Raw genomic sequence first — 27,424 nt, 5'->3', positions numbered from 1 at the left:
GTGAGTCTCTTTCTGACTGAGCACTCCGCCCTAAGACCTGGCTGTGTTCATAACCATTATAGCAGGAGCCTTGCTGCCCATACATGGAGGTTTGTAGTCCAAATAGTGGCATTTTGCCCAGACACGGATGTTTTTAATCTAGATAGTGGCATTTAAGTTAGGTTCCCGGATTACAGAGATATACCTTGCCATTGGTTTCCGGGCTTACATGCATTGGCCAATACATAAACTAAATATCTCTCTTTTGCAGTAATGTAGCGCCATATTTTCCCTTGTACATTTTTGGCTTTTCAGTGTGCAACTGTGGTAGGATCCAGTCTGTCAGAGTTATTTCCCTGCATTTTCTCTGTGCCATGGAGGAATGAAGAGCTTATAAAACTATTGCTCTTACACATCATTCACAACTATTCACTTCCATTGCCAGAACATAACCACTCATCTCTTTTATTTATAGCATGGGATTACACAATATTAGCATTTAATAAAGGACTAGATGCTTTTCTCACAAGACGTATCAATTTGGATAATAAATAATCTAGTGATAGAGAAGCTATAGGTGGTCAGAAAGGTTGAAATTGATGGACCTATGTCCTTTTTATATACAATATGTAACTTTTAAACTTCTGCACAATAAAAGAAAAATGGTAACAATAGTATAACATTACACTTCTTTAGTTAAATATTTTTCACATATTTAAACAGTCTTTTAATCTGTTCTTTCAGTTTCTTCTCTTCACCCTTCAATTACATTCTTTCTTCCGGTCGACTGCATTCTAAATTTAACTCACATAGTATTAAGTGTGAATCCTCTGAAAAAAGCAAAGTCAAATATTAACATATCCAACGTATATAGCCAGCTTACTTACCGTATGTTGGATAAAGCTACAGACTAATTAAATGACCAATACAAGTCCTCTATATATAGCATAAAATTTCCCGTAAATTACTATATCTAAGCCTAAAAAAAAAAAATCATCAAATATAAATCTAATGCTTTATTAATAAACTTCAAACATATTAAAATGCTATGCAAGTTGAAATCATGGGCAAGGAGACTGCTGTACAGAGATTAATGAAGTATGTATAGAGTTCTCACACTACAGATCAACATGGCCACATAAATATACAATTAGAAGTATATAAACAATGGCTTCTAAGTTTATATAATATACAATTATAGCAATAATACAATCACAGAGACTTATGCATAATAATTACTGTAAATATAATCATAAAATAAGAGCAAAAATAAATACAAATAGAACCTCAATATATTAAGAGAACCTGGTTGTATTCCCATATGCAATTAAATGTTGTCTAAAGTAGCTCGAGCTGTCTTAAATATAAAGGGAGACCCAGTTGAATGCAATAGCTAAACAAACATTCAATGTCCTGCAAATACCTGTGGCCATGTGGATGAGTGTGAAGTAGTAGCCTTAAGAATCCCCACCTTGAAGCGCATTTTACTGCCTCACCGATTTGGTCAGGTGTATGGGAATATTTCTATAATCTTTTTATAGTTATCAGGGAGGTGGTGAAACACGCATCCAGTTCTTAGGGTATATCCGCACGCTGCGTTTTGGATTTGTCAAAAAAAATGCACCCTCTGGCAGACATTGACAAATGTAAACACTGCTTTTGACAAAAAAAAGCGGTTAAAAACGCATGCATTTTCGATGCGTTTTCCCTACGTTTGGGCTGCGTTTTGGACAGTGCGTTTTTAAAGGAGAAATAGAATATGATAGTTAGACTACATAGATAGAAAGAATAGATAGCTTGACTGCCCACAAACAGCAGACAGAGACAGAGGCATGCCATGAGAATGAACTCAGGGGAAACCTCTGAGGTCTGTGCCAGGATACAGGCAGTAGGGCGGAGCCCACAGCTGTGACGTCAGAGTTTTATCAGAATTCACTGTCATTGCCCGGCCTGATTTGCGGTCACAGGTGAAGGACTCACTTCTGACCGCAAATCACCTGAGTGAGGGCACCGTTGATTGCACAGCTCACTTCAGTGGCTGCATGGAGCTCACAGGGAGCGGTCGTGCTCTATGGCCGCTTGCTGTCAGCTTCCGATGTAGCAGAGTTGAAAGCGTCGTGGTACCTCGTGTGGATTACGTCGAACCTGGAAGGGTGTTTGGGGGTTAATAAAGTGGTGAAAGAGGGTGTTTTTTTGTCTTTTATTCCATGTAAAGGATTTTTTGGGTGTATGTGTTTATTTATATTCACTTACAGTTAATCATGGGGGGGTGTCTCATAGACGCCTGCCATGATTAACCTAGGACTTAGTGGCAGCTATGGGCTGATATTAACCCCTTATTACCCCGATTAACATGGCACCAGCATAATTCGGGGATAGCTGGGTAATATCCCAGGACTTTTGCATCTAATAGACGCGGCAACTCCGGGCAGCTGCTGGGTGATATTTTTAGTCTGAGTATACCAGCCCTCAGCTGTGTGGCTTTATATTGCCTATCAATTGGGGAGACCACACGTCGTTTCTTTTATTTCTTATTTATTTATTGTACTGCACAATATAGACCCGCCCACCAGCCGCTGTCATTGGTTGCAGTGGGACAGCTGTCACTCAGTGTGAGGGCTCGTCTGACTGCAACCAATCATAGGCGCCGGTGGAAGCAGTGAATATGAAAAGAGAAGCCGAAGGAGCAGTGTGACAGCCGTGCAGCGCCGGTGATCGGTGAGTATAAAAGAGGCAGAGACCGAGACCGAGAGACCGAGACCGAGAGACAGAGAGAGAGAGAGACACAGTGAGAGAGACAGAGAGAGAGAGAGAGAAACAGAGAGACAGAGAGAGAGAGAGATATAGACAGACAGAGAGAGAGACAGAGAGCTGGGTTTTTGTTGACAAGAATGCATACTACAAAATGCAACCAAAATGCATTGATTTCAATGGGTGGGAAATGCAACCAAAACGTATGGAAGAAGTGACATGCTGCTTTTTTTAGGCAACGAATTTGAGAAATAATTAACAAACAAAATGCTGCCTAAAAAAGCAACGTGCACATGGAATTTTCTGACTTTTCATAGACTTTGCTTGGGAAGCACAACGCATGCATTTTGTCAATGACGCGGTGCAGTTTAAGGCCTCTTTCACCCGTCCGTGACAATCACGCATGTTTTTCACGGATGTGTTAAAGGTGCGTTTTGCCCTCCGTGTGCCGTGTTTATGGCACACGTGTGTTCTCTGTGAGTTATCTGTGAAAACACACGGAGAACGGTAACTTTCTGCTCACCTGTCCCTGGCATTGCTGTCCGTGGTGCTGATCTTCGTTCTCCGGTCCTGCCGACTCCCCGCTACTGCTGCTTCCGGCCCACAGTGGAGTGAATATGCAATGAGCATAATGAGCGGGGGTCAGAAGCAAGTGACAGCAGCGGCAGAGACAGCAGCGCTGGAGAATGTGAGTACTTTTTATTTCACAGGCACGTGTGTTTTCTCTGGTGCGTGTCACACGGATCACATCCGTGTGTTTCGTGTGCGATCCGTGTGACACCCGTGATGCCGGAGAAAAACGGACATGTCTACGTGTGGAGCACACGGGCACACGTATGCTCCACACGTAGACGTGTCCGTTTTTCTCCGGCATCACGGGTGTCACACGGATCGCACACGAACCACACGGACATGCACACGAACGACACACGGTCCATGGCAAAACATGCACGTGTGCGCAGACCCATTGATTTTAATGGGTCTACGTGTGCCCGTGTCTCCGGCACGTGAGGAATCGGACCAAACACATACCAGAAACACGGATGTGTGAAGGAGGCCTAAAACAGAGCCAAAACACCGGAAAAAAAGCACATGTGCACACATGGCCTTAAGGGTGCTTTACACGCTGCGACATTGCTACCGATGTATTGTCGGGGTCACGTCGTTAGTGACGCACATCCGGCGCCGGTAGTGACATCGCAGCATGTGACACCAAGGAACGACGATCAACGATCGCAAAATCGTCCAAAAACGGTGATCGTTGACACGTCGCTCCTTTCCTTAATATCGTTGCTGATTCAGGTACAATGTTGTTTGTCATTCCTGCGGCAGCACACATCGCTATGTGTGACACCACAGAAACGACGGAATGTTACGTCCCGCTCATCTCTGCCCCAACGCTTCTCTTGGACGGCCGCTTGACATCGCGGTGACGTCGCTGTGATGCCGAACGCACCTCCGCCTTGAAGGAGGGATTGTCCGGCGGTCACAGCGACGTCGCTGACAAGGCATGTGTGTGTGACGCTGCCGTAGTGATAATGTTTGCTACGGCAGCGATCACCAAATGTCGCACGTACGACAGGGGCGGGTGCTATCGCGCTCGACATCGCTAGTGTCGTGGGCGTAGGGGTGCGCTCACCACGCTCGGGTCCGGGGACTTCTGCTGCTGCTCGGTGGCTCGAGCGGTGGGCCGGACCTGGGGACTCGAGCAGCGCTCCTCGCCCACGAGTGAAAAGAGGGTGGTTTGTTTGGGGAGATAGTTCGTGACGCCACCCACGGGTCATGGTAATAATGGGCACCACCGCTGCTGATGACGGGGATCCCGGGAGCGATGGTAGGGAACAGCTAGGATGTTGTCCCCTCCGTGGGTAGGGGTTGGGGATCCCGGGGCCCGGTGGTGGTACGGGGAGGCTGAATGGCTGGGGTGCAGGGTTGCAGGGGCAGCGCGGTGCGGTGCCGGATGGCACTGTTGTACTCTCTCAGACACAGATGCACAGAGTTTCTGGCGAACCAAACGTCTGGATGGACGGGTCCCGCAGCCAGCTGCAATGTTTGTTTTCTCCCCGGACAGGGTGATGGTGGCTGTCTTTCCCTGCACCTTGTTAGACTGTTCTGACTCCTGTGGTTGCCCACCGGTAGTCCGCTCCCCGGCGTATAGGTACCGAAGGAACCCGTTTTGCCCGCAGGCGCTGGCCCTTGGATCTCTAGCCTATGGCGGTGGCTGTGTGTCCTCACCGTGTGGACTGTTGCCTTCTGTCGGGTCTTGGTTGTTAGGAAACCCCTGGGGTTCCGGACACTTTCGGATTTGACCATTGTCGGCGGCTCCAAGCCTAGTCGGGGTCCGATGGCCCTGCCTTTGTGCTTAGCTTCACTCCACTCCCCGGCTTGGTACCGGCGGGCCACCGCCTGACCCCGGTCCTACGGTTCCGCAGAGATCCACTAACTCCTGCAGACGGCCAACACCGTCTGCCAACCTTGCTGATTGTGCCTGGGCTCCGACCCAGACACACACAGACTTTTGCTCCTCTCACTTCCACACTCTACTACAATCTGTCACTTTTCCCGCCTCCAGGCCTGTGAACTCCTCGGTGGGTGGACCTGGACATCAGACCCTGGAGGAGGCAACAAGGGTTTTGTTTGACTGGTGTGAACTGTCCAGGGAAGGGGGTGTGTGTGATGTTATGTCTGTGACTACCTGGCTAGTCCAGGGCGTCATATTAGCAATCGCTAGCGATGTCGCAGCGTGTAAAGCACCCTTTAGAGTATGAAGCAGAGCTATGAAAGCTGCGGTTGCCCGCACCAGACTTTCCATGTACATAGTCTATTCACAGGAGGGAACTAGCAGGCACTCGCTGATGTAGCTGATGTAGTCCAAGATCTCACTGAATGGGATAATAAAACTTAACCTTTATTCAGATGCATAAATTTAAAATAATCCTATATGTTCACAAGCATGAGGTGCACCTAAATACTATTTGCTGCTGTTGTCCCAGGAACAAATACAAAGCAAAAAAATCCCATCTCTGTAGAGATATTATCGCACTGTTGTCTCAATCTTGTCTCAACGCTGTGATTACAATAACTCATCAGGAAACACAATGAATTATAGAGATTCAAAAACAAACTCCTAAAAACAAAAAAACTATAGTGGATTCCAATACACTTATTGGCATGTGTCATATGTAAGACATCCACTTAGTGTAGAGTCAGTGAATATTGAATATAGTTTGCTGAGGTAAAATGCTTCACCAGCAAAAGGCAAAATCTCAAGTCAGAGATATAGGGCAGTTATAATATGTGGAACCTTGTTTAGCTCCACTTATGATTAATCTATTTTATTGAATTTTTCAAAAAATAAAAAAACAGCATTTTGAGAGTAAGTGAGAGAGCCTTAGTGGCTAATAGGAAAGAGTAGAGTGAAAAGTACAAGTGAGGTCCCTCTCCGGGTCCAACGAACATACATACTTCCTTACATGTCATGACTAAAATACAAATCAAAGTCTTATCATATACTCTGCAGTAACATTGTATTCTGTATGGCCAATTCCAAAGTCCTTCTATTCCCGAGTCCCTTTCCTTCCTGATGTATGTCAGATGAATTGACTTACATAAAACAAACGATCCTAACTGTGCTGTTTTCCTGTTTTCCGGTCTGGGGAGGATCTTGGGCATAGCCCCCTCGTTGTCTATAAGTCTATTCCCTAATTGGGATCAAGAGTATGGACCTAAAAGTGTCATTTATAGGAGTGTCGGGTATATGAATATGAATTCCCCAGGAACAAACCCTCAAAGGGAGTAGGTAGCACCGGGCGGGTGCGCTGTCTCTCCGACATCCATCTCCCTAAGAAGGACCGCAACTGTCCATACTGTAACCAGGATAGTTTCATGGGGGGTCCCTTGCCTCCAGCTGCTCCCGCGTGGGGATGTGGGCATCCTGTAAAAAGTGAGCCACTCGGAGATCAGAGTTTTGGTGCCCGCGAAGGAACCTCTCCCTCCCCATCGCTGGAGGGAACTCCGGATTGTTAAATATGGGAGTCATTGGGCTAAGGGGAGCTGCCCCGCGACACTGCACCTCACCGTCCCTGCACATCCACATCCCCGTCATCTCACCGGGCCCCAGGACCACCAACCTTGCTACCCACGGAGGGGAGAGATACATCTCGGCTGCTCCCTGTCATCGCTCCCGGGATCCCCGTCCAGAGCAGCGGTGGTGTCCCAACCTCATCACACACCGTGGGTGGTGTCACGAACCGACTTCCCAACCACCCTTTTCACTCACGGGCGAGGAGCGCCGCTCGAGTCCCCGTATCCGGCCCACCGCTCAAGCCAACGAGCAGCAAGCAGCAGCAGCACCGGACCCGAGCGTGGTGAGCGCAGTGCCCTCCCTGCCCGCGACACCTGCGGCGCCAATGCAGACCCCGCTCCACGCTGCTCTGACTGACCCGCTCCCGACATGAAGCGGGATATGTCCTGGGATAGGGGTGCCCGTCACGCTGGAGGGTGCTCCTTTCTTTTTTCTGGCACCCATAGGGTTGTTTCTGAGTGCGATGGTACTCTGGGTATCAGTGATTCTGCCGGCCTGGGCTGGGAGCTGAAGAGACTAGCGTCTTTACTCCTCCATAGCCAGGACATGCCCCGTTTAGCTCCACTTATAATAAAGATGTATTACTTTATAGGAATACCACACTACTTAGGGCATTTATGTTTAATTATTTAAATCCTACTTCATATGATGTGATGAAGTTTACACTTACACTAAGACATGTATTGTGCATAACTGCTTATATTTATTGCACATGCCCATACTACCATTTGACCATATATTCAAACCTAATGGCCTGCGTTTAGGGAAACGATTAAGGGCATGTGCGCACATGTGCGTATTGCATGCATTTACGCTGCGTCTAGCACTGCAGCGTGAATGCAGGCGTCCTCTGTATAATCTATGAAGATTGTGCATAATCCTTGCGCACCATGCTTTTTTTTTTAATTTGGATGCTGATTTTGATCCAAATCGGTGCATTCAAAAATGCAACATGGCACTTGTTTCGTGCGCTTTGGATGCTGCTCACACTCTGTCTATGGGAGAGACAGCATCCATAGCGTATGAAATCGGCATTTATTCTGCATCCATTACGCAGTGTTTCTGCAGCGATTTGAAGCGCACATGCACTGCCAAATCGCTGCAGAATTTTCAGCATGTACATGCGCATAAGCCCTAAGGAAAATTTATCAAGCCCAGAAAATGCTTAAAAATGACACCATTCTAAAACTGCACCCCTCAAACTACTAAAAACCTCATCCAAGAAGTTTATGTTACGAATCAGCGCCACCATAGCCGCAAGCAGCCTGCTGCGGTTCCTGTTGCGCCCACGCGCCGGCTGCCGTTTTTGGCTGTGCCTCGGGTCGTCCAGCTGGCTGCTTCTTCCTCCACGTCTAAGTGTGGAGAGGCGGCTAGTGCGCATGCGCGCCCCGATTTACCCCAGCCAGAGTCTACGTCCAGTGTTTCGCCTAGTGAGCATGCTCAGCCTGATAGTGCCATTTCTGAGGCTAAGTCCTCAATTCAGGCAACTGAGCATGCTCCTACACTTAGTGCGAAAAGCCTCTTTGCACAGGTACTTGGACATCATGCCGTGTCTAAGTCCTGTGTTGTGCCTACTGAGCATGCTCGGGCAGATAGTCTGATTTCCGAGACTGTTGTTCAGGCTACTGAGCATGCTCAGGCACTTAGTGCATCAGAGGCAAGGTCCGGTAAGGACCTCACTGGGCAACTCCGGGAGGTGGCAGGCTCTGATAGACCGACACACATCAGGTGTCCTGATGATGTGGCCACTCCGGACTGGCTCGCAGAGGCCCGCCCTATGACACGACACCTCACCAATGGTCGTCAGACGATGACTGGTGAAGTGTTTGGGGCGTGGCTGCCATGAGGTCATCAATGACGTGGCGGTTCCGGATAGGCCGCTGGTGACGTCACTGATGACATGGCACTCTGTTGTTGGACCCTAGAGGTGCCATTGTGGTCCACCCTGGGTTTGGGGCGGACCCAGGTTATAAAAGGGGCTGGGGACAACATGGAGGCGCGCAGTCTTCACATTTGCTCAGACAGAGCACACCTCCATGTTAAAGCCTTATTGCGGCATAAGCCTGTGTTTAGAAGCGGTAGGTAGGGTTAGGCGTCCAGTGCTTGTCACGCCAAGACACCCGTGACTCAGCACGTTAGGGTCAGGCGCCGGGTTTCCACCTCCTACCGTCCAGTTCTGCTTGTGCAGCCCAGTGGAGTTAACTGGGCTGCGGCTGCTGCGCCTCCTGTCTGATTGTGCCCCCTACGCACATGGACAACGCACCTGCTGCGCCACCTGTCCGGTTGTGCCTCCTACACGCACGCACAGCGTACCCCAGGACCCCTGTGGCATTAACAGGGTGTTCCTGGATTAGGTGTGTGAATCTATTATCCTCCTTGGCTTCCCAGTCAATGCTACTGGTGTGATTTCTCTGCCTGACGTGTCCTCTACACACGTGGCCATTCGCATTGTGACTAGAAACGCTAATCTGAGGACCGCTCGGCCTGTCGTGTCTGACACACGTGGTCAACAGGGCGCTATCGCAGCGGTCTTCTCGGTCAATGCTACATGGTCACCATCCGGCCTGACTTGTTCCCTGCACACGTGGTCAGGGTTTGCCCCAATTCCACCGAAACGCTAACTGGGTTGTCGTCCGGTCTGACGTGTCCCTACACACGTGACCGGTTCCCTGGGTTATCTCAGAGCCATCCCGCTCTATAGTCTCTACCTAACCCTCAGGTGCCAGCAGCTCCTTTGTCATCTGGAGCACGGTGGGCCCCGACTGGCGATTAGGATATATACTCCCTGGTCCTAATCTGCCGGTGCCCCCGTAACAGTTTATTAAACCTTTGGGTGCTTCACAGGAAATTAAGCAAAGTGGAAGGAAAAAAATGAAATTTTTCTTTTTCCTCAAAAAAGTTATTTTAGGTGAAAATTATCTCAAGGGTAACAAAAAAAATGCAAAATAAAGTTTGTTGTGCAATTTCTCCACTAATATATAATATATGCTGATTGTATATAATATACTGTTTAGGTGCACAGCAGGGCTCAGCAAGGAAGAAGCGCAATTCGACCTTGGGACTGCAACACTGGTTGGAATAGATAGCAGATGCCATATTGCGTTTGGAGAGCCTATGATATGCCTAAACAGTGGAAACCAAAACATGTGACCCCATTGTGGAAGTTAGACCCCTCAAGGAACTTATCTAATTGTTTGCTGTGCACCTTGAAACCCATTTTTACCACAAAAATGTTGTTAACTTGAAATCTTTCATTTTCACAAGAGTAAAAGGAGAAAATTCATTGTACCATTTATCTTTTTTTCCTGAGTGTCACAAGTGTGTCGAGCCCTGCAGAGACCTCCAGAATTCGAGGATCAGAAGGTCTTAAGGCCCTGTCACACACAGAGATGAATCTGCAGCAGATCTGTGGTTGCAGTGAAATTGTGGACAATCACTGCCAGGTTTGTGGCTGTGTACAAATGGAACAATATGTCCATGATTTCACTGCAACCACAGATCTGCCAAAGATTTATCTCTGCGTGTGACGGGGCCTTTAGCTTTTGGTTGATCACAGATCCAATTTAGAATCAACTCATCGCTTATCCTAGTCTAGTAGTAGGAGCTTATTTAATTCCGTTTGGTGCTGAAGGGGTTAAGGTCTTTTTTTATCCTGCTGAGATTAACTTGTAGCTGGTTATCTCAGCTGCAGCTACATCTTTCCGCTATATAAACTCACTCCTATGCTGCCTATAGCACATTCTATAATTTTACTACTTTGAGGGTGCTTTGCTAAGCAGAAGCAGAGGTGTTGTTTCTGTTGCAGCTCAGAAGCTTCCTGCTTGAGTAGCTGTGGAGAACTATTTGTTGTGTCTTTCCCGTTTCTTACTTTCCTCATGTTATTTTATTGTAGTGGTGAGACTAGCATCTCGCTGGCTATAACACTAGTCAGGATGAGTTCATGGCCAGTTGAGGAGAGGCTAAGGACCTATCTAAGGACATGAGAGAGTGCAAGGATGAGCCTCAGGTGAGTGTTGGGAGGTGGCTCTACTCTTTCCCTAGCATGTACTGTTTCCCTGGTGTACCCTTTGTGTTTGTCACTTGCTGGGGGCCCTCTCATTCCCGGCGTGACATTAAAACTGGTCCAATTTTTTTCCAGGATTCTAATATGGATGCAGTTGCGACTCTTGCACTGCAGAGTTTATCTCTGCAACTATCGGATCTGCGGTCGCAAGTTGTGCACCAGTTGCATTAGATTGCAGGAGCCTCAATAGCCCCCCAAGACAGGTTTTCTGGGGAATGTGAGGCAGCGGCTTCATAAAGCCAGTCAAGTGAGGTAGTGACCAGTAGCGTAACTAGAGTTTGATGGGCCCCGGTGCAAAGTTCAAACCTGGGCTCCCCTCTCCACGTACACTGACAGTTGGGGTCCGGGATAATGACACTGACACTCGGGGTACAGGATAATGACGCTGACATTTGGCTCTTACCCACAGCACCCAGGTTTCCCCATGATCTGAAATCCCTCTATCAGCACCCAGCTTTCCTATGTTCTGTTATCTATCTTTCCCTCAGCACCCAGCTTTCCCATATCAGAGCATGGGAAAGCGGAGTTCTGAGAGAAGATGTATAGCTGAGTATGGGAAAGCTGGGTGCTGAAGGAAAGAGCTTTTTTCCCCTCAGCACAAAACGTTCACATCCCCCCTGCTTGTATCTTTGTCCCCCTTGTATATAGTTCTCCAAATACTATAATGGCCCCCACATAGCCTTCCAAATAGTATATAGAGTCCCACATAACCCTTCATATATTAGAGCATGAAGGACACCTTATACATGGACTATAGGGGTGTATTATACATGGAGGTCTATGGGGCTGCATTATACATGGAGGTCTATGGGGATCCATTATACAACATGAAGGACACCTTATACATGGACTATAGGGGTGTATTATACATGGAGGTCTCTGGGGATCCATTATACATGGAGGTCTATGGGGATCCATTATACAACATGAAGGACACCTTATACATGGACTATAGGGGTGTATTATACATGGAGGTCTATGGGGATCCATTATACAACATGAAGGACACCTTATACATGGACCATAGGGGTGTATTATACATGGAGGTCTATGGGGCTGCATTATACATGGAGGTCTATGGGGATCCATTATACAACATGAAGGACACCTTATAAATGGACAAGGGGTGCATTATACATGGAGGTCTATGGGGCTGCATAATAGAAAATGAAGGACACCTTATACATGGAATATAGGGGTGCATTATACATGGAGTATGGGGCTGCATAATACAATATGAAGCTTTATGGGGTTGCGTTATAATACATATAGGACTATGGGGGCTACATTATAATATATGGAGGACTATGGCGCCTACCATATACATGGACTATGGGGGTGCATTATAAAACTTTGAGGACACTGTGGTGCAGTATAATATATGGAGTACTATGGGGTGAATTATAATATATGGAGAACTATGGGGTGAATTATAATACATGGAGAACTATGAGAAATTCATAATAATTAGAGGGCTATGAGGGCTACTTTATACATAGAGGATTATGGGGGTGCATTATAATATATGGAGGACTATGTGGTGCAGTATAATATATGGAGGACTATGGGGTGAATTATAATACATGGAGAACTATGGGAATGTTTTGTGCTGAGGGTCCTGGGTCACTACCAGGGGCGTAACTACCGCGGTCGCAGGGGTCACCATTGAGACCGGGACGGGAGGTTAGGGGCCCACGGCCGCCCGGCAGATCAGCAGCCAGCTCCTTTCAGTGAGAGAGGAGCTGCGCTGATATGTCACAGACCACGCGGCCGCTATATGACCCGGTGCCGCCGCTGACACTGGCCCCCCTCCTTGTGGCCCCCTCCTTTGTCTCCCCCTGTGCCTGCGCAGTAGAAGAGGAGAGCGGTGAGGATAGCAGCGGTGGAATGAGGAGACGTGAAGACAGAACAGCGGTGGAAGGAGGAGAGAGGCGAATACTTGTTCTTTTTTTATATATATATATATATATATATATATATATATATATATAAAAATTAGTGAGTACACAATGGCCAGAGGCCTGAGGAGGCTGCATTATACTGGACATGGAGGCCTGGAGAGACTGGCTGCATTATTATACATGGTGGCCTGGAGAGGCTAGCTGCTATATTATACACTATACATTACTACATTATACAGCCTCCCCAGTCCTCCATGTATAATAATGCAGCCAGCCTCCCCAGGCCTCCATATATAATATAGCAGCTAGCCTCTGTACTCACTAATTTATATATAAAAAAAAGAACAAGTACTCACCTCTCTCCTCCTGTCAGCTCCACGCGCTATTGCCTTCATTAGCTGCGTGGAGCTGACAGGAGCGGAAGCTGGAAGCGACGCTGGAGGTTCGTGGATTACGACGGACATGGAGGGCTTTTTCGGGCTTATAAAATTGGTGATGAGGGACTTTGTTAGTGTTTTTTTTTCTAATAAAGGATTTTTTCAGGTGTGTGTGTTTATTTACTGTAATTTACAGATTAATCATGGAAGGAATCTCGGGGAGACGCCTGACATGATTAATCTAGGACTTATTGGCAGCTATGGGCTGCCAATAACTCCTTATTACCCCGATTTGCCAACGCACCAGGGCAAATCGGGAAGAGCCGGGTACTGTCCCAGAACTGTCGCATATAATGTATGCGGCAATTCTGGGCGGCTGCTGACTGATATTGTTAGGCTGGGGGGTTCCCCATAACGTGGGGCTCCCCATCCTGAGAATACCAGCCTTCAGCCGTATGGCTTTATCTGGCTGGTATTAAAATGGGGGGGACCGCACGTCGTTTTTTTTAATTATTTATTTATTTATTTTACTACACAGTATAGACACGCCCACCGGCTGCTGTGATTGGCTGCAGTGACACAGCTGTCACTCAGCGTGGGGGGCGTGTCTGACTGCAACCAATCACAGGCGCCGGTGGGTGGGGAAAGCAGGGAATACGAGATTGATTAATGAGCGGCCAGCATATTCAAAGTAATTGTTGCCGCGTATTCTCTGCACAGCTGTTCCTCGCCGAGCTGGTGATCGGGGAGCGGTAAGTATGAGAGAGGGCTGCTAACTTCAGTCACTCGGGGGATTATCGGTCACCGGTGAATCCTTCACAGGTGACCGCTAATCAGTACGCGGCACACAGACAGAGCCGCGGCATGACAATGAAGTCGGGTGAAGTTCACCCGAGTTCATTCTCATCGCGCAACTCTGTCTGCTGTCAGCCGACATGTATCAACGACATTGTGCAAGACACAAACGGACATTCCACACGGACATTCTACGTACACATACACGGGCATTTTACACACAAACACGGACATTTTACACGTACACACGGCTCGCATACGCCATCACACGGATGCCATACGTACCGGAGAAACGCCCGAAAAAACCGGAACACGGACCCGAAAAACGGACCGTGTCACACGGACGTTTTTTTTGCGGAAGTGTGTTTTAGGCCTAAGCAAAATACTTGGTCAAATATCTTGACCAAGTTCACACTCTTATTTTGTGTTGCACTCACAGCAGTGACTGTAATCACAACACACTTCAGCAGGTCTCACAAGTTCTCCAATCACATTCTGGGGGAAACATAGCGACCTTCATATATGTCACCTGTCAGTGCATCACAGGAGCTATAAAGATATATACAGTTAGGTCCAGAAATATTTGGACAGTGACACAATTTTCGCGAGTTGGGCTCTGCATGCCACCACATTGGATTTGAAATGAAACCTCTACAACAGAATTCAAGTGCAGATTGTAACGTTTAATTTGAAGGTTTGAACAAAAATATCTGATAGAAATTGTACACATTTCTTTACAAACACTCCACATTTTAGGAGGTCAAAAGTAATTGGACAAATAAACCAAACCCAAACATAATATTTTTATTTTCAATATTTTGTTGCGAATCCTTTGGAGTCAATCACTGCCTTAAGTCTGGAACCCATGGACATCACCAAACGCTGGGTTTCCTCCTTCTTAATGCTTTGCCAGGCCTTTACAGCCGCAGCCTTCAGGTCTTGCTTGTTTGTGGGTCTTTCCGTCTTAAGTTTGGGTTTGAGCAAGTGAAATGCATGCTCAATTGGGTTAAGATCTGGTGATTGACTTGGCCATTGCAGAATGTTCCACTTTTTTGCACTCATGAACTCCTGGGTATCTTTGGCTGTATGCTTGGGGTCATTGTCCATCTGTACTATGAAGCGCCGTCCGATCAACTTTGCGGCATTTGGCTGAATCTGGGCTGAAAGTATATCCCGGTACACTTCAGAATTCATCCGGCTACTCTTGTCTGCTGTTATTCCATCAATAAACACAAGTGACCCAGTGCCATTGAAAGCCATGCATGCCCATGCCATCACATTGCTTCCACCATGTTTTACAGAGGATGTGGTGTGCCTTGGATCATGTGCCGTTCCCTTTCTTCTCCAAACTTTTTTCTTCCCATCATTCTGGTACAGGTTGATCTTTGTCTCATCTGTCCATAGAATACTTTTCCAGAACTGAGCTGGCTTCATGAGGTGCTTTTCAGCAAATTTAACTCTGGCCTGTCTATTTTTGGAATTGATGAATGGTTTGCATCTAGATGTGAACCCTTTGTATTTACTTTCATGGAGTCTTCTCTTTACTGTTGACTTAGAGACAGATACACCTACTTCACTGAGAGTGTTCTGGACTTCAGTTGATGTTGTGAACGGGTTCTTCTTCACCAAAGAAAGTATGCGGCGATCATCCACCACTGTTGTCATCCGTGGACGCCCAGGCCTTTTTAAGTTCCCAAGCTCACCAGTCAATTCCTTTTTTCTCAGAATGTACCCGACTGTTGATTTTGCTACTCCAAGCATGTCTGCTATCTCTCTGATGGATTTTTTCTTTTTTTTTCAGCCTCAGGATGTTCTGCTTCACCTCAATTGAGAGTTCCTTAGACCGCATGTTGTCTGGTCACAGCAACAGCTTCCAAATGCAAAACCACACACCTGTAATCAACCCCAGACCTTTTAACTACTTCATTTATTACAGGTTAACGAGGGAGACGCCTTCAGAGTTAATTGCAGCCCTTAGAGTCCCTTGTCCAATTACTTTTGGTCCCTTGAAAAAGAGGAGGCTATGCATTACAGAGCTATGATTCCTAAACCCTTTCTCTGATTTGGATGTGAAAACTCTCATATTGCAGCTGGGAGTGTGCACTTTCAGCCCATATTATATATATATAATTGTATTTCTGAACATGTTTTTGTAAACAGCTAAAATAACAAAACTTGTGTCACTGTCCAAATATTTCTGGCCCTGACTGTATATATATATATATATATATATATATATATATATATACACATGTGGTATCAACGTGTTCAGAGAAGTATGATCTTTGAAAATATAAAATTAATTAACCCAATCTGTAAAAAGTGTTAAGAGAAAAAAAAAACAAAATGCCAGAATTATTGGTTTTTGGATGCTACAACTTCACATAAAAATGCATTAAGAAGCAATCAAAGAGTCTTATGTACCCCAAAATATTATCAATAAAAACATCAAGTCACTACGCCAAAAAAGAGCCCTCAAATAGCTACATCAACTGAAAAAAAAAGTGTTTAAATTTTTCAGAATTACATTTTTAGACCATTTAAGTAATAAAATATGCATATTTCCAGGTCATTTTTACTGCAGAATAAACATCGAGAAAACAAAACACAAAAAATTATTGTGGAATTGCATTATTTTTTTCACAATTTCACTTGACTTGAATTTTTTTTGCGATTTACTTGTAAAATGTAAGATCAAATGAATGCTGTCAAAATCACAACTGCTTCAACAAAAAAGTCCTCACGTGGCTGCGGCGAGAAAATTAAAAAAAAGGGAAATGAGAGGGAAAATTGAAAGAGCAAAAACTAATAGTTGCTTGGTTCTTAAGTGATTAATGCAATAAACTTTTCTAATATACAACAAATAAGTCCCTACAGTTCCCTCTCTAATCAATTTTTTTGTGGTAAGTAGCACTGCAAGGAGAGCGGAAACCACACACTATAACGGTTTCATGAGGGGTGGCTGTTCTCCACTCTTCCAGCTTGCCACATGTTAACCTTTTCCATTAACAGTGACAGTGTGCTCTCTTGCCGCCACTTGTCATTAGGGATTTCACTGACACTGCACATTGAAAAGGAATATCGCACAGTGAGCAGGTAGCGTTGGAATTGACAAGCGATGCATGCTCAGTAAAGCAGGGCCTTGCCCAGCCACTGAAATAGATGTCACTAAAGACTCTTCATTTCTGCGTGGGGAAAGCAGCTGCGGCAGTGCCTGTAGCCCCAGCCCCCTAATGATAGCCTTATTAAGTATTCTACCAAGCACTGGGGATTCTCAAAAAAACCATCACCAAAACAGTAATGCAAAAAAAAAAAAAGCAAAAACAGATGGTGTAGGGAAGCAATGTTAGGGACTTTATAATTAAGGTATATTAGAAAAGTAATTATTACTAGGGATGAGCGAATGTATTCGCCACAATTCGGTATCCGACGGTTAACAGGCTATTCGCACTATTCGCTAGCCGACGAATAAAACAGTGTTCTCTCCGATACTTTCAGTTTCATTTCTGACTTCCTAGCGCCTGTTTTCCAGTCAATGAACACATCTGATGTTGCTTGCCCTCGCAGTAATGCCGCAGCCATCTTTGTTGTGGTGTTACTGTGATTGGCTTGGCCGCACAATGTCATAGGGGCTGTAAAAGCCAGCGGCCATTATGTGAACACGCATTCATTGGGGAGCTGGCGGTGTAGTTAGACTGTATTGTGTGCGGGAGAGCCTTCGTAGATCCAACTACTAAATAGTCCTTCTAAGGGCTGAAGACAGTGTTCAGTAGCTGCTAGCTGCATAAATCACCAGACCGCAAATCTGTGAATGCAGACCCAGCTGTAGGGCCAGTGACAGTGCAGTGCCTTGTAAGTGATAGCGTTCGTGCTGCAAACTCCTAAATAGTCCTTCTACAGCCTGCTTTACACGTTGCAATTTTGCATACGATTTCGTATGGTTTTTGCAACGCCCCCATCGTATGTGTGGCACGTTCAATTTGTTGAACGTGCCGCACATACGAGTAACCCCCGTCACACGTACTTACCCGTCCATACGACCTCGATGTGGGCGGCGAACGTCCACTTCCTGGAGTGGGAGGTACGATCGGCGTCACAGCGACGTCACACGGCAGCCGGCCAATAGAAGCGGAGGGGCGGAGCTAAGCGGGCGTAAACATCCCGCCCACCTCCTTCCTTCCGCATTGTGGGCCGGGAGGCGCAGGACGCTGGTAAGATCTGTTCATCGTTCCCGGGGTGTAACACACTGCAATGTGTGCTACCCCGGGTACGATGAACAATCTAACGTGCAATTCTAAAGACAGGTACGATGTGTATGCGATGAACGTTTTAACGTTCAATCGCAATCGCACGTACCTGTCACACACTGCAATGTACCTTACGATGCCGGATGTGCGTCACTTACGACGTGACCCCGCCGACACATTGTAAACATTGCAGCGTGTAAAGCGGGCTTAAGGGCTGAAGCCAGTAGTCAGTAGCTGCTTGCAGCTCCATAAATCGCCAGGCCACAAAACAGTGAATGCGAACCCAGCTATAGGCCCAGTGTTGAGAGTGATCCATCTTTAAAAAAGAAAAAAAAAATCCTCTTATTAGTGCAGCATATGTGGCGCCCTGGACAAGCCAGGACGTCACAGGTACTGCAACAACACACCCCACACCCCGGTTAGGAACACCAGAGTCAGACACAAAATCCTTGTTGCCTCCCTCCAGGGGCTGATGTCCACACCCGGTGGGGTGTAGCCAGGCGGTTGGCCCCACCCACTGAGGAGTTCACAGTCCTGGAGGCGGGAAAGGAAGTCAAAACAGGGCAGAGAGTAGTTGAGGAAGAGAAAGTGAGAGGAGTGAAGTAGTAAAGGAGCAGACTGACCGTGTCCGGGTACGTGGCCCGGGCACCTACGAGCAAGGTTGGCAGACGGTGGTGACCGTCTGCAGGCGAGGCCGATTGACGCACAACCGTAAGGACCGGGGTCCGGCGGTGGCCCGCCGGTACCGAACCGGGGAGCGAAGAGAAGCAAGCACCATTTGGCAGGGCCTACGGACGCCAACCAGGCTTGGAGTCACCGTTAAACCGGTCAAATCCGTCAGCGACGGGAACCTCCGGGGTTTCCCAGCAGCAAAGATCCGACTGAAGGCAACCGCTCAACCGTGAAGGGAAATACAGCTACCGCCACAGCTAGAGTTCCCAGGGCCAGAGCCTGCGGGCAAAAAGGGGCTCCACTGGCAAACACACCGCTGGAGAGCGGGCTGCCGGTGGGAAGCCATCGGGGCCGAAAACACACTAAAGGTGCAGGGAGAGACCGTCACCGCCAACCTACCGGGAGTGACTACCGCAGCCGTCTGTGGGACTCGTCCATCCAGCCGTTTGTTTTACCAGAGACTCCGTGTACGTTACTGGCTGAGTGAATACTACCGTGCCGTCTGGCACTGCGCTGCCCCCGCGACCCTGCACCTCACCGTCCCTGCACATCATCACATCCACATCCCCGTCACCTCACCGGGCCCCGGGACCACCAAATCCCCCTACCCACGGAGGGGAGAGAAACATCTCGGCTGCTCCCTGTCATCGCTCCCGGGATCCCCGTCCAGAGCAGCGGTGGTGTCCCAAACCTCACCACAAACCGTGGGTGGCGTCACGGACTGACATCCCAAACCCTAAACCACCCCTTTCACTCACAGGCGAGGAGTGCCGCTTGAGTCTCCGGGATCCGGCCCACCTCTCGAGCCACCGAGCAGCAAGCAAGCAGCAGCAGCGCCGGACCCGAGCAGTGGGTGAGCGCAGCGCCCTCCCCGCCCGCGACACATACGGTATGTTAGTGCAGTGTCTGATGTAGGGAGAGATTTTTGTGAGGCAGGGAGAGATTTAAAGCTGTCTTGACATCTGCTACTAATTAACCCCTTAACGACCTTTGACGTACTGAGTACGTCATGGTGACATGGTGCTAAACGACCCATGACGTACTCAGTACGTCATGGCGAAATCGCGGTCCCGGAGCCCCGGGGAGTGAAATTTGTTTAATTAAACGGTAGATTCGGGAAGGAGGGGACCTCTGCCTGACCTCAGGAGGGGTGGTGCCTCCTCCCCGAACCTACAGAGGCTGTGATTGGCTGACGAATGCCGCTCAGCCAATTACAGCCACTGTAATGTTCCAGCCATTGAAAATGGCTGGAACATTGAAATCCAGCCCTGATCAGTGCCGCTGTAGCACTGGCCATTGGCTGGAGCTGGGTGATCGATGCTTCACCCGCCCCCAGCTCTGATTGGAGAGACCGGTCTTGTGACCGCTCTCTCCAATCAATGTGGATCTGCGGCCTGTGACCGTCCCTGGAAGCCGAGGAGAGCGGTAAGTTGTTGTCCCCGCCGCCCGCCCCTGTCCCCGATCGCCCTGCCGCTGCTCCCGATCCACCGCTTTCCCCGCCGCAGTCTCCGATCGCCCCGCCGCTGCTCCCGATCCACCGCTGTCCCCGGCGCCACGCTCCTGATCCACCGCTGTCCCTGGCGCCATGCTCCCGCTCCACCGCTGTCCCCGCCGCTGCTCCCGATGCACCGCTGTCCCCGCCGCTGTCTCCGATCGCCCCGCCGCTGCTCCCGCTTCACCGCTGTCCCCGCCGCTGCTCCCGATGCACCGCTGTCCCCGCCGCTGTCTCCGATCGCCCCGCCGCTGCTCCCGCTTCACCGCTGTCCCCGCCGCTGTCTCCGATCGCCCCGCCGCTGCTCCCGCTTCACCGCTGTCCCCGCCGCTGCTCCCGATGCACCGCTGTCCCCGCCGCTGTCTCCGATCGCCCCGCCGCTGCTCCCGCTTCACCGCTGTCCCCGCCGCTGTCTCCGATCGCCCCGCCGCTGCTCCCGCTTCACCGCTGTCCCCGCCGCTGTCTCCGATCGCCCCGCCGCTGCTCCCGCTTCACCGCTGTCCCCGCCGCTGCTCCCGATGCACCGCTGTCTCCGATCGCCCCGCCGCTGCTCCCGCTTCACCGCTGTCCCCGCCGCTGCTCCCGATGCACCGCTGTCCCCGCCGCTGTCTCCGATCGCCCCGCCGCTGCTCCCGCTTCACCGCTGTCCCCGCCGCTGTCTCCGATCGCCCCGCCGCTGCTCCCGCTTCACCGCTGTCCCCGCCGCTGCTCCCGATGCACCGCTGTCCCCGCCGCTGTCTCCGATCGCCCCGCCGCTGCTCCCGCTTCAACGCTGTCCCCGCTGCTGCTCCCGATGCACCGCTGTCCCCGCCGCTGTCTCCGATCGCCCCGCCGCCGTTCCCGATCCACCGCTGTCCCCGGCGCCATGCTCCCGCTCCACCGCTGTCCCCGCCGCCGCTCCCGATCCACCGCTGTCCCCGGCGCCATGCTCCCGCTCCACCGCTGTCCCCGCCGCCGCTCCCGATCCACCGCTGTCCCCGCCGCCGCTCCCGATCCACCGCTGTCCCCGCCGCCATGCTCGCCACTGTCCCCGCCGCCGTCGCACCCACCTTTTTCAGCCGCTGCTGCCGATTCACTGTTCCCGATCGGCGGCCGCCGCCGCCTCCTTCATCGGCTGCCTCTTCTCCATCGCCACACCTCCTATCCCTCCATGTGCTGCAAGCCACCCTCCCCCCACGTGGGGGGAGGGTGGCTTGCAGCACATGTGGGGGGGGTGGCTGGCTTGCAGCACATGTGGGGGGAGGGTGGCTGGCTTGCAGCACATGTGGGGGGAGGGTGGCTGGCTTGCAGCACATGTGGGGGGAGGGTGGCTGGCTTGCAGCACATGTGCTGCAAGCCACCCTCCCCCCACATGTGCTGCAAGCCACCCTCCCCCCACATGTGCTGCAAGCCAGCCACCCTCCCCCCACATGTGCTGCAAGCCAGCCACCCTCCCCCCACATGTGCTGCAAGCCACCCTCCCCCCACATGTGCTGCAAGCCACCCTCCCCCTACATGTGCTGCAAGCCACCCTCCCCCCGGGGCCCCCCCTCCTCCATGTGCCATTTCTCTCTCCCATCAGACTCTGCCCCCCTCCCCGATCTGCTGCCTGCTCTCTCCCATTTTCCATCTACTGCCCCCTCTCACCCTCCTCGATCTGTTGCCTCCTTCATCTGCTGCCTCTTCTGTCTGCTGTGATCCTGCTGCCTAGATCCATTCTGTAAGGTAGGTATCCCCATCTCACCTCCCCCCCCCATCCTCTGCCGCTCCTCCATCCGCTGCGCCATTTCCCATCCATCCGCTGCGCCATTTCCCATCATCCATCCGCTGCGCCCTTTCCCATCCTCTGCCGCTCCTCCACCCGCTGCGCCCTTTCCCATCTTCCATCCGCTGCGCCCTTTCTCATCTGCCGCCCCGCCCTCTCGCATCGCATTATCCAGCGCAGTTGCTCGCTTCCAGACTGCAGTGGATGATGCGATGCGAGACTCGTGCATTGCTCTCACGTTTGGCACTGGTCTTAGTGGCAGGCGCTCCTTTTTTTTTTTTTTTTACTGATGTCTGTATTTTTTATTTCGCCAAACTAATTTTTTTTGTATGGGGGGGGTCTAGTTTCTAAAATGGGATCACATGTGGGGGAGCTCCATTGTTTAGGCACCTCAGGGGGTCTCCAAATGAAACATGGCGTCTGCTAATAATTCCAATCAATTTTACTGTGAAATGGCGCTCCTTCTCTTCTGAGCCCCGCCGTACGCCCAAACAATTGATTTCCACCACATATGAGGTATCGTCGTACTCAGGAGAAATTGCACAATACATTTTATGGTGCATTTTGTCCTGATACCCTTGTGGAAAAAAAAGCTACCTGTTTGAAAAAACAATTTTGTGGTAAAAAAAAGAATAAAATATTTTCACGGCTGAACATTACAAACGTTTGTGAAGCCTCCAGGGGTTCAAAGTGCTCACTAAACAGCTAGATAAATTCCATGAGGGGTCTAGTTTCCAAAATGGGGTCAATTGTGGGGGAGCTCCATTGTTTAGGCACTTCAGGGGGGTCTCCAAACGCAACATGGCGTCCGCTAATAATTCCAACCAATTTTGCTGTGAAATGGCGCTCATTGCCTTCCGAGTCCTGCCGTGCGCCCAAACATTTGATTTCCACCACATATGGGGTATCTGCGTACTCAGGAGAAAATGCACAATACATTTTATGGTGCATTTTTTCCTGATACCCTTGTGATAAAAAAAGCTACCTGGTTGAAGCAACAGTTTTGTGGTAAAAAAAATGTTTTTTCTTTTCACGGCTCAACGTTATAAACTTCTGTGAAGCCCCCAGGGGTTCAAAGTGCACATCAAACATCTAGAAAAAATATTTGAGGGCTCTAGTTTCCAAAATGGGGTCACTTATGGGGGAGCTCCATTGTTTAGGCACCTCGGGGAGTCTTCAAACCCGACATGGTGTCCGCTAATGAGTGCAGCTAATTTTGCACTCAAAAATTCAAATGGCGCTCCTTGCCTTCCGAGTCCTGATGTGTGCCCAAACATTTGATTACCACCACATATGGGGTATCTGCGTACTCAGGAGAAAATGCACAATACATTTTATGATGCATTTTTCCTGATACCCTTGTGAAAATACTAATTTTTATGGCTAAAGTAACATTTTTGTGTTAAAAAAGTAAAATTTTCATTTTTTCGTCTACATTGCTTTGGTTGCTGTGAAGCTCCTAAAGGGTTAATAAACTTCTTGGATGTGGTTTTGAGCAGAGTGAGGGGTGCAGATTTTAGAATTGGGTCACTTTTGGGTATTTTCTGTCGCCTAGGTTTCTCAAATCACTCCAAATGTGATGTGGTACCTAAAAAATTTTTTTTTGTAAATTTTGTTGGAAAAATGAGAAATTGGTGATGAACTTTGAACCCTTCTAACTTCCTAACGGAATTTTTTTTTTTTCAAAAATTGCGCTGGTGTAAAGTAGACATGTGGGAAATGTTATTTAGTAACTTTTTTGTGTGACATATCTCTCAGATTTATGGGCATAAAATTTCAAATTTTGAAAATTGCAAAATTTTCAAAATTTTCTCCAAATTTCCGAAATTTTCACAAATAAACGCAAAACATATCGGCCTAAATTTACCACTGACATGAAGTACAATATGTCACGAAAAAACAATCTCAGAATCGCCAGGATCCGTTGAAGTGTTCCAGAGTTATAACCTGTCAAAGTGACACTGGTCAAAATTGCAAAAAATGGCCGGGTCTTTAAGGTGAAAACAAGCTGGGGGCTGAAGGGGTTAATCAACAATCCCAGCACTACTAAATTCCATGTGTCTCTTCTACTAGGGATAGGTATTGCAAATTACTAAAAAAAAAATCTCAAAATTTACAAAACAACGGGTTTAGGTGTAGTGTAGTGCCTGTCAGCCACCATCTCAATTCATACCAGCACAGTTGTGTCGGCTTCATAGCGTACATAAACTCCATAGTACCCTACTGCTAAATAAACCTAGTGTAAGTGTAAAAAAAATAAATAAATAAAAAAAAATTGCTGTCACTGCCTGTAGTTCTACCTAGCAACCTGGTGTTTCATTCATATCGTACAGAACCTAGATAGTGGCCTGCAGCTACTAAAACACAGTGTCAGTATTACAAAATTTTAATTAATAGTCGGTGTCAGTGGCTCTACTTCTGCCTGAAGCAAAATACCGTTATAGCACCAACCTAACATCCTGGTGTTTCATTCATATCTTACAGAATCTAGATAGTAGCCTGCTGCTACTTAAACACAGTCTGAGTGCCAAAAAACAATACTAAAATAAAAGTGGTGTCAAACCCTGTTTTCTTTTAGGGCTGAAGGACATTCACGACATCTTTGTCAACTCCTCCAAGTGGTACTTTGTCCAAAAAATGTACCTTGCGTTTTTTAGACTTACAGAAACAGCTATTGTGGGAAACTATTAACACAAGTTTACAGACCCGGCATCAGTGTTGTTCCACTGTCTGTACAAAAGGTCACGTTACAGTGTTCACCTTCAAATAATCAAACCCAAAAAAATGGGAAAAATAGGCGGTAAGGGCCGCGGACGAGGTGGTAGTGACAGTGGTGGTCGCCCAAGCAGTGTGACCAAGCCAAAGAAAAAGGTTCCCGCTTTATCTACCTCTGCCTTCCTTTTTTCCAATTTTCCAATTTTCTATTCCACGTGGGAAACCACTCTTGCACCCTGAACAGTGCGAACAGGTAACCAGTTGGCTAGCAGAAAATGCCTCCAGTTACTTGTTGAGTAGCAAATCCCAAATCTGAGCCGGCAATATTCCATATAATTTCCACACCCAGAATAGCGGGCCCTACTTCAATCAAAATTTTAGTTGCCTCCTACACAGCAACAAATGCCTCCTCCTCCTACTCTTCATCTGGCTCCTGTGCATCTTCCTCAACATCCGCCGGTGTCCAACCGTCGACATCATTGCCCAGCTGGGATCTCGGCAGCACTGCCTCAGCTAAGCGGCAACACGCTCTACTGAAGCTCATCTGTAAGGGTGACAAATTGCACATGGCACCTGAGCTATTGAAAGCAATAACTGAGCAGACAGATGAGTGGCTTGCACCATTGGACCTCCATCCAGGGATGGTAGTGTGCGATAATGATCGTAATCTGGTGGCGGCTTTAAAGCTTGGAAAACTTGCACACATTCCTTGTATGGCCCATGTTGTAAATTTAGTAGTTCAGCACTTTAACAAAAAATACCCTGAGATACCAGACCTACTTACCAAGGTTCAACGTATTAGCGCCCATTTCCTGAAAGTCATCTCCCTCTTTTGCTGGACTGGCAGTGCTGCAGCAGTGCTTAAACTTGCCTCGTCACAGACTAATATGTCCCCTTCTCCTAGCCAGCCTGGTGGGAGGGGACAGCAGTCAGTCTAGAGAAGTGTGGCACACAGAGAGGTGTGCAGACATGCCTGAGCTGGGTCCCTGCAATGGTGACCCCGGGGGAACGGGAGAAAGGTCACCAGGTCGGGTACAGGAGATAGCGTTTACCGTTGGGGGCACAGGGCCCTAGATCAGATGCCAGTTCTACATGGCTTGATAAATACCTGCCCGGTGAGGACACTTTCATGGACTTCACTGTACCAAATAATCCGGTGGCATCAGCAGTAAACTAGGTTCAAGGTTCGGATGCTTACCTCCCCACAGGGTCAGCACTGCCCGCCGTATGGAGAAGGAGACTGTACCCCAAAAGGGACAGTCGGCCCCCAAACACTCTACACTACGGGGGACCCAACCAACAGAGATTGCCGGGGACAGAGAAACCTGGGTCACTACATTGGCACTTATGCTCTAAGGGACCTGAACCAGCAACCCCTGGGTCCTAGTGAGTAGAGACTGTTAAATACAACCTTGCGTGGTCTCCGTTATTACCCCGTTACATCTCCCAGGCACGGCCCTACCTGCGGAGGGCCTAACACCATTGCTGCAATCACCACCAGCCCTGGGAGCACCCACATTCAGCAGCGGCGGTTCACCATCCTTAACCGCAACCCGCAGGTGCTGTCACATAAACATTAACTCTTATCACCCCTGTAAATACCCCCTTTTACAAAAGAAGCCCCAGGGCACAGGACCAGGCAATGGCCACCAGAGTGACATTCCCATTTGTTACCGACGGGACCAAGTACCCCCTTCCCTGGGCGCGACAGCTTATTTTTTCTGGCGTCATGAACAGGATACGGACAAAGCCCGTTAACACGGGTGACGTGTGCCTTAAGGAACTGTATTTAATGGACTGCTTGTGCAAAGACTGTCGCCATCTTTAATTCTGAAAAACGGGCTGCGCCATCACTGTGCCCAAAAGAGTGCGAAACTGCAAAAGCGCGCAAATAGAAGCCCCGCCCACGAGCCCTGAGAGAATAAGCAGCAGCACCCGTAGCCGTGGCGGCCGCCTCGATAATGCCGATCACCTGCCCAAATATAATGGGAAACCCGACGCCTTACTGGGATTTAAAAAGAAAATTTGCACTGTACTGGACCGGCTGACCGGCAGACAACGGGCGTCTGTGGTGTTGGGACAGTTAACGGGTGCAACTGAGTTGGAGGTGGAGACCTGGTCAAATGACGATTGGAAGTCAGTAAATACTATATTTGAAAAACTCAAAGCTGCCTTTGAAACTCACACTGAGGCAGAGCTCAGAATGGAATTTTATAACTGTAAACAGCTGTCCCAGGACAGCATCCGAGATTGCGCCTTGAGGTTTCAGGCAGCGCTGCGAACCCTAAAGCTTGTGGACCCCATTACTGACCAGGAAGAAAATAAAATGATGGTTGAGCAATTCCTGCAGGGTTTACAATCAGGGTTTACAATGGACGACCGCAAGCAGCTGCGGCTGTGAGCCCTGGAGCACCCAAATGTGAACTTTGTTGTCCTCAAGAACCAGGCCATCAAAGCCTTGTAACCCCCTGAGATCATTGACTCTAATCCACAGTCCTGGCAAGCCAACACCTCCCCTCTGCGGGCAAAACCCCCTTCTTTAACTGTGGCAAAGACTATACCTCAGGTAGCGCCCCCCTGTGCTCCCAATGATCTGTGTTTTCA

At 48.8% G+C, this 27,424-nt stretch overlaps 1 long non-coding RNA gene across 1 annotated transcript in view; it reads right to left on the bottom strand.

The window, feature by feature from the left end:
* Positions 1-460: 460 nt before the first annotated feature.
* The window catches only part of LOC142301319 (uncharacterized), a 68,038-nt gene continuing 41,074 nt past the window's right edge, over positions 461-27,424 (bottom strand). The window contains exon 3 of the long non-coding RNA XR_012752759.1: positions 461-809. This is a non-coding gene — a long non-coding RNA (uncharacterized LOC142301319). The remainder of the gene's footprint in view (positions 810-27,424) is intronic.

The sequence above is a fragment of the Anomaloglossus baeobatrachus genome, chromosome 4 (genome assembly GCF_048569485.1).
Source record: "Anomaloglossus baeobatrachus isolate aAnoBae1 chromosome 4, aAnoBae1.hap1, whole genome shotgun sequence".
Lineage (NCBI taxonomy): Eukaryota > Metazoa > Chordata > Amphibia > Anura > Aromobatidae > Anomaloglossus > Anomaloglossus baeobatrachus.
This window is presented reverse-complemented; position numbering and strand designations above follow the sequence as displayed.